Here is a 14,792-nt window from a genome sequence, read left to right on the forward strand (position 1 = left end):
AATTTAAACTTGCCCTGTTTAAGTTTTAACCCATTACCCCTTGTCCTGTCACTACAGGCCCTGACAAAGAGTCCCTCCCCAGCATCCCTATAGGCCCCCTTCAGGTACTGGAAGGCTGCTCTTAGGTCTCCACGCAGCCATCTCTTCTCCAGGCTGAAAAGCCCCAACTTCCTCAGCCTGTCTTCATACGGGATGAGGGACCCCCCGCAGATGTGCGAGAATGCGGTGGCTGTGGGGAACTGGATGCTGAGCATCCGTGGCCAGGCGCCCTGGTGCGCATCCATGCCTCCGACGATGCGCGACATCCCGTAAGAATCAGCCATGGGACGGGTACCGCAGGTCCCTCTTGAAGCAGAAGCCCAACACTTGATGCTTAGGGATGAAGGGCGAGCATTGTCCCGCCCCACTGGGTGCTGCAGGGAAAAGGGACCCTACGCAGTGTCCCAGAGATGAGCATCATCCTGCCTCCTAGGGTGCTGCAGGACAAAGGACCCTACGGGGTGCCCCATAGCTGTGCCGTGCCACCGCATGGGCTGATGGCAAGCAAGTGGAGCTCCTCAAATCCCACCTCCCCATTGGTGTGACCGTGGCTGGGAGCAGCAGCATCTCCCTATGGAATACCAGGAACCTTGGAGCCTGGAGCCACTCACCCACAGCTGTCCCAGGAGCCTTGCACCAGCCAGGCCGAGGCCAGCAGGATGATGACACGGAGCAAAGCCATCGCTGCCACCACCGCTAAGAGTGACACCAAGGAGGTGACACCAAGGAGGTGACACCAAGGAGCTGCAAGCACCACTGCAGCCAAAGCGCAACTGCCCCGGGGATACGGGTGCTGGATGCAGGTCCCTTGGAGCTGGGGCTGATGTCATAGAGAGGCAGGTTCCATGGGGGGAGCTCCATGGGGAGGGGGGTGGGTCAGGGGTGTCGATGGGGGCTTCCATGGGGAGATGGGGGGATTCTGATGCGCTTGGGGTGCTCTGAATCCCTATGGGATGCTCTGGAGCTCTGTATGATGTATGGGGTTTTGGGCAGGAACCTTGGGCAGTTAACCCCTAGGGTTAACTCCGGTTAGAGGTAACCCTAACCTTAACCTTAACCCTAACCGTAACCCTAACACCAACCCTAACCCCTAACCGTAACCCGGACCCTAACCCTAAAACCTACCACTAACCCTAATCCTAACCCAGCCTAACCATAACCCTAACTTAATCCTGACCGGAATCCTAACCCTAACCCTGGGGTTAACTCCGCCTCTAGGCTTAACTCTGGTGAAGGTTAACCCTAAACCAAACCCTAATCCTATCCCTAAACCTAATCCTAACTGTAACCCTAACCCAAACCCTAAGGCTCAACCTGGTGTTAACTCCACCCCTGGAGTTAACTCCACCCCTGGAGTTAACTCCACCCCTGGTGTTAACTCCACCCCTGGAGTTAACTCCAGTTACGGTTAACCCTAAACCTAACCCTAACCCTATCCCTAACCCTAAGACGTAACCCTAAACCTAACCCTGTACCTAACCCTGACCCTGACCCTAACCCTAAACCTAACCCTAACCGTGATCCTAAGCCGTATAATATTCCTGGACCATGACCTGCCGTATTCAACACTTGTGGGTCTCGGCATTGGCCCAAGCCACGTCCATGATTCTGACCATCATGAAGCAATGCGTGGTGAAGCTGGGAGGGAGTGGAAGAGCAGGGACTGGAGCCATAGGACAAGAGCTGATGGGTTCCGAGAGGGAATTGCAGGCTGGAGATAAGGAAGGGATTCCCTAAGAGGGTGCTGGGGCACTGGGATGGCATGGATGGAGAAGGTTTGGATGCTCCATCCCTGGCAGTGCTGCAGGCCAGCTTGGAGCAAGCTGCTCTATGGAAGGCATCCCTGCCCATGGCAAGGGGTTGGAAGTGGATGATCTCAAGCTCCTTTCCAAGCCACCCCACTCCATGATCCATAACCATTGCATTCCATTCCATTCCATTCCATTCCATTTTAATCTCTTCTAATCCATTCTATGGAGAAGAGGGATGGGAAGGAGCCACATTGCGGCTGCTTCGCAAAGGAAAGCAGTGTGCCTTAGGCTCAAGGGCGGTCAAGCTGGAAGCAGCCTTCTCCTGAGCGCTCTTCCCAGTGCATCCAGGATGGGGAAGGGGACGGGATGGGAGCTGCTCCTTGCCTATTCCCTATGGCTGGAATCCCTTCTCCCCCTTACTTTTGCGCGACGAAGCAGTGAGCGGCTGTGAGGACCCATTGAGGGGTGATCATAGAATCATAGAATAGTTAGGGTTGGAAAGGACCTTAAGATCATCTAGTTCCAACCCCCCTGCCATGGACAGGGACACCTCTCACTAAACCATCCCACGCAAGGCTTCATCTAACCTGGCCTTGAACACCGCCAGAGATGGAGCACTCACAACCTCCCTGGGCAACCGATTCCAGTGTCTCAGCACCCTAACAGGAAAGAATTTCCTCCTTGTATCCAATTTAAACTTGCCCTGTTTAAGTTTTAACCCATTACCCCTTGTCCTGTCACTACAGGCCCTGACAAAGAGTCCCTCCCCAGCATCCCTATAGGCCCCCTTCAGGTACTGGAAGGCTGCTCTTAGGTCTCCACGCAGCCATCTCTTCTCCAGGCTGAAAAGCCCCAACTTCCTCAGCCTGTCTTCATACGGGATGAGGGACCCCCCGCAGATGTGCGAGAATGCGGTGGCTCTGGGGAACTGGATGCTGAGCATCCGTGGCCAGGCGCCCTGGTGCGCATCCATGCCTCCGACGATGCGCGACATCCCGTAAGAATCAGCCATGGGACGGGTACCGCAGGTCCCTCTTGAAGCAGAAGCCCAACACTTGATGCTTAGGGATGAAGGGCGAGCATTGTCCCGCCCCACTGGGTGCTGCAGGGAAAAGGGACCCTACGCAGTGTCCCAGAGATGAGCATCATCCTGCCTCCTAGGGTGCTGCAGGACAAAGGACCCTACGGGGTGCCCCATAGCTGTGCCGTGCCACCGCATGGGCTGATGGCAAGCAAGTGGAGCTCCTCAAATCCCACCTCCCCATTGGTGTGACCGTGGCTGGGAGCAGCAGCATCTCCCTATGGAATACCAGGAACCTTGGAGCCTGGAGCCACTCACCCACAGCTGTCCCAGGAGCCTTGCACCAGCCAGGCCGAGGCCAGCAGGATGATGACACGGAGCAAAGCCATCGCTGCCACCACCGCTAAGAGTGACACCAAGGAGGTGACACCAAGGAGGTGACACCAAGGAGCTGCAAGCACCACTGCAGCCAAAGCGCAACTGCCCCAGGGATACGGGTGCTGGATGCAGGTCCCTTGGAGCTGGGGCTGATGTCATAGAGAGGCAGGTTCCATGGGGGGAGCTCCATGGGGAGGGGGGTGGCTCAGGGGTGTCGATGGGGGCTTCCATGGGGAGATGGGGGGATTCTGATGCGCTTGGGGTGCTCTGAATCCCTATGGGATGCTCTGGAGCTCTGTATGATGTATGGGGTTTTGGGCAGGAACCTTGGGCAGTTAACCCCTAGGGTTAACTCAGGTTAGAGGTAACCCTAACCTTAACCTTAACCCTAACCGTAACCCTAACACCAACCCTAACCCCTAACCGTAACCCGGACCCTAACCCTAAAACCTACCACTAACCCTAATCCTAACCCAGCCTAACCATAACCCTAACTTAATCCTGACCGGAATCCTAACCCTAACCCTGGGGTTAACTCCGCCTCTAGGCTTAACTCTGGTGAAGGTTAACCCTAAACCAAACCCTAATCCTATCCCTAAACCTAATCCTAACTGTAACCCTAACCCGAACCCTAAGGCTCAACCTGGTGTTAACTCCACCCCTGGAGTTAACTCCACCCCTGGAGTTAACTCCACCCCTGGTGTTAACTCCACCCCTGGAGTTAACTCCGGTTACGGTTAACCCTAAACCTAACCCTAACCCTATCCCTAACCCTAAGACGTAACCCTAAACCTAACCCTGTACCTAACCCTGACCCTGACCCTAACCCTAAACCTAACCCTAACCGTGATCCTAAGCCGTATAATATTCCTGGACCATGACCTGCCGTATTCAACACTTGTGGGTCTCGGCATTGGCCCAAGCCACGTCCATGATTCTGACCATCATGAAGCAATGCGTGGTGAAGCTGGGAGGGAGTGGAAGAGCAGGGATTGGAGCCATAGGACAAGGGCTGATGGGTTCCGAGAGGGAATTGCAGGCTGGAGATAAGGAAGGGATTCCCTAAGAGGGTGCTGGGGCACTGGGATGGCATGGATGGAGAAGGTTTGGATGCTCCATCCCTGGCAGTGCTGCAGGCCAGCTTGGAGCAAGCTGCTCTATGGAAGGCATCCCTGCCCATGGCAAGGGGTTGGAAGTGGATGATCTCAAGCTCCTTTCCAAGCCACCCCACTCCATGATCCATAACCATTGCATTGCATTCCATTCCATTCCATTTTAATCTCTTCTAATCCATTCTATGGAGAAGAGGGATGGGAAGGAGCCACATTGCGGCTGCTTCGCAAAGGAAAGCAGTGTGCCTTAGGCTCAAGGGCGGTCAAGCTGGAAGCAGCCTTCTCCTGAGCGCTCTTCCCAGTGCATCCAGGATGGGGAAGGGGACGGGATGGGAGCTGCTCCTTGCCTATTCCCTATGGCTGGAATCCCTTCTCCCCCTTACTTTTGCGCGACGAAGCAGTGAGCGGCTGTGAGGACCCATTGAGGGGTGATCATAGAATCATAGAATAGTTAGGGTTGAAAAGGACCTTAAGATCATCTAGTTCCAACCCCCCTGCCATGGACAGGGACACCTCTCACTAAACCATCCCACGCAAGGCTTCATCTAACTTGGCCTTGAACACCGCCAGAGATGGAGCACTCACAACCTCCCTGGGCAACCGATTCCAGTGTCTCAGCACCCTAACAGGAAAGAATTTCCTCCTTGTATCCAATTTAAACTTGCCCTGTTTAAGTTTTAACCCATTACCCCTTGTCCTGTCACTACAGGCCCTGACAAAGAGTCCCTCCCCAGCATCCCTATAGGCCCCCTTCAGGTACTGGAAGGCTGCTCTTAGGTCTCCACGCAGCCATCTCTTCTCCAGGCTGAAAAGCCCCAACTTCCTCAGCCTGTCTTCATACGGGATGAGGGACCCCCCGCAGATGTGCGAGAATGCGGTGGCTGTGGGGAACTGGATGCTGAGCATCCGTGGCCAGGCGCCCTGGTGCGCATCCATGCCTCCGACGATGCGCGACATCCCGTAAGAATCAGCCATGGGACGGGTACCGCAGGTCCCTCTTGAAGCAGAAGCCCAACACTTGATGCTTAGGGATGAAGGGCGAGCATTGTCCCGCCCCACTGGGTGCTGCAGGGAAAAGGGACCCTACGCAGTGTCCCAGAGATGAGCATCATCCTGCCTCCTAGGGTGCTGCAGGACAAAGGACCCTACGGGGTGTTCCATAGCTGTGCTGTGCCACCGCATGGGCTGATGGCAAGCAAGTGGAGCTCCTCAAATCCCACCTCCCCATTGGTGTGACCGTGGCTGGGAGCAGCAGCATCTCCCTATGGAATACCAGGAACCTTGGAGCCTGGAGCCACTCACCCACAGCTGTCCCAGGAGCCTTGCACCAGCCAGGCCGAGGCCAGCAGGATGATGACACGGAGCAAAGCCATCGCTGCCACCACCGCTAACAGTGACACCAAGGTGGTGACACCAAGGAGGTGACACCAAGGAGCTGCAAGCACCACTGCACCCAAAGCGCAACTGCCCCGGGGATACGGGTGCTGGATGCAGGTCCCTTGGAGCTGGGGCTGATGTCATAGAGAGGCAGGTTCCATGGGGGGAGCTCCATGGGGAGGGGGGTGGGTCAGGGGTGTCGATGGGGGCTTCCATGGGGAGATGGGGGGATTCTGATGCGCTTGGGGTGCTCTGAATCCCTATGGGATGCTCTGGAGCTCTGTATGATGTATGGGGTTTTGGGCAGGAACCTTGGGCAGTTAACCCCTAGGGTTAACTCCGGTTAGAGGTAACCCTAACCTTAACCTTAACCCTAACCGTAACCCTAACACCAACCCTAACCCCTAACCGTAACCCGGACCCTAACCCTAAAACCTACCACTAACCCTAATCCTAACCCAGCCTAACCATAACCCTAACTTAATCCTGACCGGAATCCTAACCCTAACCCTGGGGTTAACTCCGCCTCTAGGCTTAACTCTGGTGAAGGTTAACCCTAAACCAAACCCTAATCCTATCCCTAAACCTAATCCTAACTGTAACCCTAACCCGAACCCTAAGGCTCAACCTGGTGTTAACTCCACCCCTGGAGTTAACTCCACCCCTGGAGTTAACTCCACCCCTGGTGTTAACTCCACCCCTGGAGTTAACTCCGGTTACGGTTAACCCTAAACCTAACCCTAACCCTATCCCTAACCCTAAGACGTAACCCTAAACCTAACCCTGTACCTAACCCTGACCCTGACCCTAACCCTAAACCTAACCCTAACCGTGATCCTAAGCCGTATAATATTCCTGGACCATGACCTGCCGTATTCAACACTTGTGGGTCTCGGCATTGGCCCAAGCCACGTCCATGATTCTGACCATCATGAAGCAATGCGTGGTGAAGCTGGGAGGGAGTGGAAGAGCAGGGATTGGAGCCATAGGACAAGGGCTGATGGGTTCCGAGAGGGAATTGCAGGCTGGAGATAAGGAAGGGATTCCCTAAGAGGGTGCTGGGGCACTGGGATGGCATGGATGGAGAAGGTTTGGATGCTCCATCCCTGGCAGTGCTGCAGGCCAGCTTGGAGCAAGCTGCTCTATGGAAGGCATCCCTGCCCATGGCAAGGGGTTGGAAGTGGATGATCTCAAGCTCCTTTCCAAGCCACCCCACTCCATGATCCATAACCATTGCATTGCATTCCATTCCATTCCATTTTAATCTCTTCTAATCCATTCTATGGAGAAGAGGGATGGGAAGGAGCCACATTGCGGCTGCTTCGCAAAGGAAAGCAGTGTGCCTTAGGCTCAAGGGCGGTCAAGCTGGAAGCAGCCTTCTCCTGAGCGCTCTTCCCAGTGCATCCAGGATGGGGAAGGGGACGGGATGGGAGCTGCTCCTTGCCTATTCCCTATGGCTGGAATCCCTTCTCCCCCTTACTTTTGCGCGACGAAGCAGTGAGCGGCTGTGAGGACCCATTGAGGGGTGATCATAGAATCATAGAATAGTTAGGGTTGAAAAGGACCTTAAGATCATCTAGTTCCAACCCCCCTGCCATGGACAGGGACACCTCTCACTAAACCATCCCACGCAAGGCTTCATCTAACTTGGCCTTGAACACCGCCAGAGATGGAGCACTCACAACCTCCCTGGGCAACCGATTCCAGTGTCTCAGCACCCTAACAGGAAAGAATTTCCTCCTTGTATCCAATTTAAACTTGCCCTGTTTAAGTTTTAACCCATTACCCCTTGTCCTGTCACTACAGGCCCTGACAAAGAGTCCCTCCCCAGCATCCCTATAGGCCCCCTTCAGGTACTGGAAGGCTGCTCTTAGGTCTCCACGCAGCCATCTCTTCTCCAGGCTGAAAAGCCCCAACTTCCTCAGCCTGTCTTCATACGGGATGAGGGACCCCCCGCAGATGTGCGAGAATGCGGTGGCTGTGGGGAACTGGATGCTGAGCATCCGTGGCCAGGCGCCCTGGTGCGCATCCATGCCTCCGACGATGCGCGACATCCCGTAAGAATCAGCCATGGGACGGGTACCGCAGGTCCCTCTTGAAGCAGAAGCCCAACACTTGATGCTTAGGGATGAAGGGCGAGCATTGTCCCGCCCCACTGGGTGCTGCAGGGAAAAGGGACCCTACGCAGTGTCCCAGAGATGAGCATCATCCTGCCTCCTAGGGTGCTGCAGGACAAAGGACCCTACGGGGTGTTCCATAGCTGTGCTGTGCCACCGCATGGGCTGATGGCAAGCAAGTGGAGCTCCTCAAATCCCACCTCCCCATTGGTGTGACCGTGGCTGGGAGCAGCAGCATCTCCCTATGGAATACCAGGAACCTTGGAGCCTGGAGCCACTCACCCACAGCTGTCCCAGGAGCCTTGCACCAGCCAGGCCGAGGCCAGCAGGATGATGACACGGAGCAAAGCCATCGCTGCCACCACCGCTAACAGTGACACCAAGGTGGTGACACCAAGGAGGTGACACCAAGGAGCTGCAAGCACCACTGCACCCAAAGCGCAACTGCCCCGGGGATACGGGTGCTGGATGCAGGTCCCTTGGAGCTGGGGCTGATGTCATAGAGAGGCAGGTTCCATGGGGGGAGCTCCATGGGGAGGGGGGTGGGTCAGGGGTGTCGATGGGGGCTTCCATGGGGAGATGGGGGGATTCTGATGCGCTTGGGGTGCTCTGAATCCCTATGGGATGCTCTGGAGCTCTGTATGATGTATGGGGTTTTGGGCAGGAACCTTGGGCAGTTAACCCCTAGGGTTAACTCCGGTTAGAGGTAACCCTAACCTTAACCTTAACCCTAACCGTAACCCTAACACCAACCCTAACCCCTAACCGTAACCCGGACCCTAACCCTAAAACCTACCACTAACCCTAATCCTAACCCAGCCTAACCATAACCCTAACTTAATCCTGACCGGAATCCTAACCCTAACCCTGGGGTTAACTCCGCCTCTAGGCTTAACTCTGGTGAAGGTTAACCCTAAACCAAACCCTAATCCTATCCCTAAACCTAATCCTAACTGTAACCCTAACCCGAATCCTAAGGCTCAACCTGGTGTTAACTCCACCCCTGGAGTTAACTCCACCCCTGGAGTTAACTCCACCCCTGGTGTTAACTCCACCCCTGGAGTTAACTCCGGTTACGGTTAACCCTAAACCTAACCCTAACCCTATCCCTAACCCTAAGACGTAACCCTAAACCTAACCCTGTACCTAACCCTGACCCTGACCCTAACCCTAAACCTAACCCTAACCGTGATCCTAAGCCGTATAATATTCCTGGACCACGACCTTCCGTATCCAACTCTTGTGGGTCTCGGCATTGGCCCAAGCCACGTCCATGATTCTGACCATCATGAAGCAATGCGTGGTGAAGCTGGGAGGGAGTGGAAGAGCAGGGATTGGAGCCATAGGACAAGGGCTGATGGGTTCTGAGAGGGAATTGCAGGCTGGAGATAAGGAAGGGATTCCCTAAGAGGGTGCTGGGGCACTGGGATGGCATGGATGGAGAAGGTTTGGATGCTCCATCCCTGGCAGTGCTGCAGGCCAGCTTGGAGCAAGCTGCTCTATGGAAGGCATCCCTGCCCATGGCAAGGGGTTGGAAGTGGATGATCTCAAGCTCCTTTCCAAGCCACCCCACTCCATGATCCATAACCATTGCATTGCATTCCATTCCATTCCATTTTAATCTCTTCTAATCCATTCTATGGAGAAGAGGGATGGGAAGGAGCCACATTGCGGCTGCTTCGCAAAGGAAAGCAGTGTGCCTTAGGCTCAAGGGCGGTCAAGCTGGAAGCAGCCTTCTCCTGAGCGCTCTTCCCAGTGCATCCAGGATGGGGAAGGGGACGGGATGGGAGCTGCTCCTTGCCTATTCCCTATGGCTGGAATCCCTTCTCCCCCTTACTTTTGCGCGACGAAGCAGTGAGCGGCTGTGAGGACCCATTGAGGGGTGATCATAGAATCATAGAATAGTTAGGGTTGAAAAGGACCTTAAGATCATCTAGTTCCAACCCCCCTGCCATTGACAGGGACACCTCTCACTAAACCATCCCACGCAAGGCTTCATCTAACCTGGCCTTGAACACCGCCAGAGATGGAGCACTCACAACCTCCCTGGGCAACCGATTCCAGTGTCTCAGCACCCTAACAGGAAAGAATTTCCTCCTTGTATCCAATTTAAACTTGCCCTGTTTAAGTTTTAACCCATTACCCCTTGTCCTGTCACTACAGGCCCTGACAAAGAGTCCCTCCCCAGCATCCCTATAGGCCCCCTTCAGGTACTGGAAGGCTGCTCTTAGGTCTCCACGCAGCCATCTCTTCTCCAGGCTGAAAAGCCCCAACTTCCTCAGCCTGTCTTCATACGGGATGAGGGACCCCCCGCAGATGTGCGAGAATGCGGTGGCTGTGGGGAACTGGATGCTGAGCATCCGTGGCCAGGCGCCCTGGTGCGCATCCATGCCTCCGACGATGCGCGACATCCCGCAAGAATCAGCCATGGGACGGGTACCGCAGGTCCCTCTTGAAGCAGAAGCCCAACACTTGATGCTTAGGGATGAAGGGCGAGCATTGTCCCGCCCCACTGGGTGCTGCAGGGAAAAGGGACCCTACGCAGTGTCCCAGAGATGAGCATCATCCTGCCTCCTAGGGTGCTGCAGGACAAAGGACCCTACGGGGTGTTCCATAGCTGTGCTGTGCCACCGCATGGGCTGATGGCAAGCAAGTGGAGCTCCTCAAATCCCACCTCCCCATTGGTGTGACCGTGGCTGGGAGCAGCAGCATCTCCCTATGGAATACCAGGAACCTTGGAGCCTGGAGCCACTCACCCACAGCTGTCCCAGGAGCCTTGCACCAGCCAGGCCGAGGCCAGCAGGATGATGACACGGAGCAAAGCCATCGCTGCCACCACCGCTAAGAGTGACACCAAGGAGGTGACACCAAGGAGGTGACACCAAGGAGCTGCAAGCACCACTGCACCCAAAGCGCAACTGCCCCGGGGATACGGGTGCTGGATGCAGGTCCCTTGGAGCTGGGGCTGATGTCATAGAGAGGCAGGTTCCATGGGGGGAGCTCCATGGGGAGGGGTGTGGCTCAGGGGTGTCGATGGGGGCTTCCATGGGGAGATGGGGGGATTCTGATGCGCTTGGGGTGCTCTGAATCCCTATGGGATGCTCTGGAGCTCTGTATGATGTATGGGGTTTTGGGCAGGAACCTTGGGCAGTTAACCCCTAGGGTTAACTCCGGTTAGAGGTAACCCTAACCTTAACCTTAACCCTAACCGTAACCCTAACACCAACCCTAACCCCTAACCGTAACCCGGACCCTAACCCTAAAACCTACCACTAACCCTAATCCTAACCCAGCCTAACCATAACCCTAACTTAATCCTGACCGGAATCCTAACCCTAACCCTGGGGTTAACTCCGCCTCTAGGCTTAACTCTGGTGAAGGTTAACCCTAAACCAAACCCTAATCCTATCCCTAAACCTAATCCTAACTGTAACCCTAACCCGAACCCTAAGGCTCAACCTGGTGTTAACTCCACCCCTGGAGTTAACTCCACCCCTGGAGTTAACTCCACCCCTGGTGTTAACTCCACCCCTGGAGTTAACTCCGGTTATGGTTAACCCTAAACCTAACCCTAACCCTATCCCTAACCCTAAGACGTAACCCTAAACCGAACCCTGTACCTAACCCTGACCCTGACCCTAACCCTAAACCTAACCCTAACCGTGATCCTAAGCCGTATAATATTCCTGGACCATGACCTGCCGTATTCAACACTTGTGGGTCTCGGCATTGGCCCAAGCCACGTCCATGATTCTGACCATCATGAAGCAATGCGTGGTGAAGCTGGGAGGGAGTGGAAGAGCAGGGATTGGAGCCATAGGACAAGGGCTGATGGGTTCCGAGAGGGAATTGCAGGCTGGAGATAAGGAAGGGATTCCCTAAGAGGGTGCTGGGGCACTGGGATGGCATGGATGGAGAAGGTTTGGATGCTCCATCCCTGGCAGTGCTGCAGGCCAGCTTGGAGCAAGCTGCTCTATGGAAGGCATCCCTGCCCATGGCAAGGGGTTGGAAGTGGATGATCTCAAGCTCCTTTCCAAGCCACCCCACTCCATGATCCATAACCATTGCATTCCATTCCATTCCATTCCATTTTAATCTCTTCTAATCCATTCTATGGAGAAGAGGGATGGGAAGGAGCCACATTGCGGCTGCTTCTCAAAGGAAAGCAGTGTGCCTTAGGCTCAAGGGCGGTCAAGCTGGAAGCAGCCTTCTCCTGAGCGCTCTTCCCAGTGCATCCAGGATGGGGAAGGGGACGGGATGGGAGCTGCTCCTTGCCTATTCCCTATGGCTGGAATCCCTTCTCCCCCTTACTTTTGCGCGACGAAGCAGTGAGCGGCTGTGAGGACCCATTGAGGGGTGATCATAGAATCATAGAATAGTTAGGGTTGGAAAGGACCTTAAGATCATCTAGTTCCAACCCCCCTGCCATGGACAGGGACACCTCTCACTAAACCATCCCACGCAAGGCTTCATCTAACCTGGCCTTGAACACCGCCAGAGATGGAGCACTCACAACCTCCCTGGGCAACCGATTCCAGTGTCTCAGCACCCTATCAGGAAAGAATTTCCTCCTTGTATCCAATTTAAACTTGCCCTGTTTAAGTTTTAACCCATTACCCCTTGTCCTGTCACTACAGGCCCTGACAAAGAGTCCCTCCCCAGCATCCCTATAGGCCCCCTTCAGGTACTGGAAGGCTGCTCTTAGGTCTCCACGCAGCCATCTCTTCTCCAGGCTGAAAAGCCCCAACTTCCTCAGCCTGTCTTCATACGGGATGAGGGACCCCCCGCAGATGTGCGAGAATGCGGTGGCTGTGGGGAACTGGATGCTGAGCATCCGTGGCCAGGCGCCCTGGTGCGCATCCATGCCTCCGACGATGCGCGACATCCCGTAAGAATCAGCCATGGGACGGGTACCGCAGGTCCCTCTTGAAGCAGAAGCCCAACACTTGATGCTTAGGGATGAAGGGCGAGCATTGTCCCGCCCCATTGGGTGCTGCAGGGAAAAGGGACCCTACGCAGTGTCCCAGAGATGAGCATCATCCTGCCTCCTAGGGTGCTGCAGGACAAAGGACCCTACGGGGTGTTCCATAGCTGTGCTGTGCCACCGCATGGGCTGATGGCAAGCAAGTGGAGCTCCTCAAATCCCACCTCCCCATTGGTGTAACCGTGGCTGGGAGCAGCAGCATCTCCCTATGGAATACCAGGAACCTTGGAGCCTGGAGCCACTCACCCACAGCTGTCCCAGGAGCCTTGCACCAGCCAGGCCGAGGCCAGCAGGATGATGACACGGAGCAAAGCCATCGCTGCCACCACCGCTAAGAGTGACACCAAGGAGGTGACACCAAGGAGGTGACACCAAGGAGCTGCAAGCACCACTGCACCCAAAGCGCAACTGCCCCGGGGATACAGGTGCTGGATGCAGGTCCCTTGGAGCTGGGGCTGATGTCATAGAGAGGCAGGTTCCATGGGGGGAGCTCCATGGGGAGGGGGGTGGGTCAGGGGTGTCGATGGGGGCTTCCATGGGGAGATGGGGGGATTCTGATGCGCTTGGGGTGCTCTGAATCCCTATGGGATGCTCTGGAGCTCTGTATGATGTATGGGGTTTTGGGCAGGAACCTTGGGCAGTTAACCCCTAGGGTTAACTCCGGTTAGAGGTAACCCTAACCTTTACCTTAACCCTAACCGTAACCCTAACACCAACCCTAACCCCTAACCGTAACCCGGACCCTAACCCTAAAACCTACCACTAACCCTAATCCTAACCCAGCCTAACCATAACCCTAACTTAATCCTGACCGGAATCCTAACCCTAACCCTGGGGTTAACTCCGCCTCTAGGCTTAACTCTGGTGAAGGTTAACCCTAAACCAAACCCTAATCCTATCCCTAAACCTAATCCTAACTGTAACCCTAACCCGAACCCTAAGGCTCAACCTGGTGTTAACTCCACCCCTGGAGTTAACTCCGCCCCTGGAGTTAACTCCACCCCTGGTGTTAACTCCACCCCTGGAGTTAACTCCGGTTACGGTTAACCCTAAACCTAACCCTAACCCTATCCCTAGCCCTAAGACGTAACCCTAAACCTAACCCTGTACCTAACCCTGACCCTGACCCTAACCCTAAACCTAACCCTAACCGTGATCCTAAGCCGTAAAATATTCCTGGACCACGACCTTCCGTATCCAACTCTTGTGGGTCTCGGCATTGGCCCAAGCCACGTCCATGATTCTGACCATCATGAAGCAATGCGTGGTGAAGCTGGGAGGGAGTGGAAGAGCAGGGATTGGAGCCATAGGACAAGGGCTGATGGGTTCTGAGAGGGAATTGCAGGCTGGAGATAAGGAAGGGATTCCCTAAGAGGGTGCTGGGGCACTGGGATGGCATGGATGGAGAAGGTTTGGATGCTCCATCCCTGGCAGTGCTGCAGGCCAGCTTGGAGCAAGCTGCTCTATGGAAGGCATCCCTGCCCATGGCAAGGGGTTGGAAGTGGATGATCTCAAGCTCCTTTCCAAGCCACCCCACTCCATGATCCATAACCATTGCATTGCATTCCATTCCATTCCATTTTAATCTCTTCTAATCCATTCTATGGAGAAGAGGGATGGGAAGGAGCCACATTGCGGCTGCTTCGCAAAGGAAAGCAGTGTGCCTTAGGCTCAAGGGCGGTCAAGCTGGAAGCAGCCTTCTCCTGAGCGCTCTTCCCAGTGCATCCAGGATGGGGAAGGGGACGGGATGGGAGCTGCTCCTTGCCTATTCCCTATGGCTGGAATCCCTTCTCCCCCTTACTTTTGCGCGACGAAGCAGTGAGCGGCTGTGAGGACCCATTGAGGGGTGATCATAGAATCATAGAATAGTTAGGGTTGGAAAGGACCTTAAGATCATCTAGTTCCAACCCCCCTGCCATGGACAGGGACACCTCTCACTAAACCATCCCACGCAAGGCTTCATCTAACCTGGCCTTGAACACCGCCAGAGATGGAGCACTCACAACCTCCCTG

This window comes from Lathamus discolor, chromosome 23 (genome assembly GCF_037157495.1).
Source record: "Lathamus discolor isolate bLatDis1 chromosome 23, bLatDis1.hap1, whole genome shotgun sequence".
NCBI classification, from domain to species: Eukaryota; Metazoa; Chordata; class Aves; order Psittaciformes; family Psittacidae; genus Lathamus; species Lathamus discolor.